Raw genomic sequence first — 2,500 nt, forward strand, 5'->3', positions numbered from 1 at the left:
TTTTAAAGAAAAAAATTATTTATGCAGTAACAATGACGTCGTAATCTTTTGGTAAATCGCAAAATATATTCTGTACCCAGACTCATTGGAGTGCCTAAATCCACTGAAGCTATGGAGTTTACACAACTAATATCAGGGAAATAATAAAGATAGGAATGAGAACCCTTTTGTCTTCAGCAGTTTTGTCACGGGTTGTTTGACGCCGTTCAGAAATATAACAATCACACTTACATTTGTATGCATGATGCACAGACACTATAACTGATAGATATTAGCCTGGTGTAAAAATTGACAGAATCAAAATATTTTGAATAAATTTTGACCCACTTCTAAAGCAGCGATTTCGTTCAAACTTATCAGGCTAGTTCAACTTTGATGACAATACAAGTTTAGCTATTTTTTAAATCAAAGTATATGTTTAATTAGTCTTTAAAAATTAATTAAACTGTTTTGAAACTAAGGGGAGATAACACACTTAAATCACTTGATATATTACTACATTCAATAACAGAAGGGAATACAACTAGCTGACGCGATCGTCTTAACAGTTTGGTGAGCTGTGGTTCACTAGAATGTTTACAATCGTAGAGACCGTCGATTTAGAGAAGGCTGTTAGGAGCAGATGATAATCTTTTTAAACGATTTGAAACTAAGGAGATGTAATAGCATTTTGAACTTGCTGTCGCCTGTAAAATGTGGTCACGGACGGCTGCTTTTACGGGGCTGAAAGTCGTCCTTAAGATTACGCGAGCTACTAATAGTGCAATTATTTTTAGTTTTGTCGACTTGATAAATTAAAATTATCTAAAAAGGGTAGATAATAAAACAGAAAAACTTTTATGATTTTAATTATACTAAGAATTAAAAAATAAAACTAATTTGCTTTCTTTATTAAAAGATTTGGTCGCTCATGAGATCTTTTACATGTTTTAGCGGCAAAAGCTTTTATAAACGAACGCAAATTAGTTTTATTTTCTTATTTTCACTGCATTTAAAAGCTTGTTTCTATAAAGGTTTTTTAATTTAGTTTATTACAAGCTTTATTTAGTTCGTAACGTCATTTTTTTGTTTGTTTGTTTGTTTGTTGGTTTGTGGCAAATCTTGTAACTCAATTTTGGCCCACTTTTATTCCCGCAATTTCGATCAGTTTTCTATATACATTCTTGTTTAATAACAATGCATGAACATAATTTTTGTATTTAATTAAATAGACAATTAGTCATTAAATTTTGAATTAAAAATGTCTAAATTTAGTAACAAAATTCGAGCGATTACTCTATCTAACTTTTTACAACGGTGACAGTCACGGATGGTTAATTTCTAGTCTTCGCGTCGAGCACGACCTAATTAGGGTCAGATAACTGTCTTTCAAGGAATACAAGCTACTAGTCGGGATTTTAATTCAAATAATTTTAGTCAAAGCTTATCTAGTGTCAACTACATTTAGAATAAATGACTAAAATGTGGAAAATAAAGCAAATATATAAAAAAAACTTTGTAAAAGCAAGCTTTTAATAAATACATTAGAAAATACGAAAATAAAATAAAATTGCATCCTATAATAAAAAGCTTTTGCTCGCTAAAATATGTAAAATAACTAAATTAGCTGTACATAGTGCTGATCACACTGATAAGGTCGGTGAAACAAGTGAACTCTAATTTATCTACCGCGATAGACTGCTAAGTTCGAAATGGGGTCATCCATAAATGACGTCACGCTTTTTTTTGACGATTTTTACCTCCCTCCGTCACACTTCGTCACAAAAATTCAGACCCCCCCCCCCCTAAAATGGCGTCACACCTCAACCTACAACCCCCCCTCAAAATTGCAGTTGAATATGAATTTTTTTTAAACATCGATATTTTTCTAAAATCTTGTCTAAACTATTGCAATTTATTAAAACAGTTATCTAAAACGCGAAATAACGTCTAAATTTCGTTTTCTAACATTGCTTTTGTATAAAGCAAAAGTATGACGTCGCAACATCTGACACCCCCTCCCCCTCATCACACATCGTCGCAAAATTACGGACCCCCTCTCCCCCCTACGAATGTGACGTCATTTATGGATGACCCCCCAATGGTTAACTTGAGTTTTTTTTTTATTTATTGCGTTATTAAACGACCATTCCTCTTTTTAAAGCTATTATTTATTAAATTTCTATCTCCTTCTTCTTCGTTCTTCATTGTAATAGTGCATAGGATTTACTCCAAAAACAGTTAAGTTTTCTGTGTCAAATTGTCATGCGCGAAAAAGACCTTTGTCTCCGAATTCAGCCTACTTTTCTTTCTGGATTTGGTTCCATAGCCTTTGTCCAACCGAGAAGAAAATATAAGGCAGCAGTTGTTTCATTTTGGAGTTGTCTCTCCTGGACGGATTGTAACACTACAATTGCCAGCTGTTTTCTAATTATTTTAATAAATAAAAAAAAATACTCAGTTATTTTTAATGTTACGTAAATAAAAAGTAGTTATAAAACATTACATAGCCAACAAAAAC

Source organism: Physella acuta, unplaced genomic scaffold, assembly GCF_028476545.2.
Source record: "Physella acuta isolate Inbredline_101_S28 unplaced genomic scaffold, ASM2847654v3 ptg001518l, whole genome shotgun sequence".
NCBI lineage: Eukaryota > Metazoa > Mollusca > Gastropoda > Physidae > Physella > Physella acuta.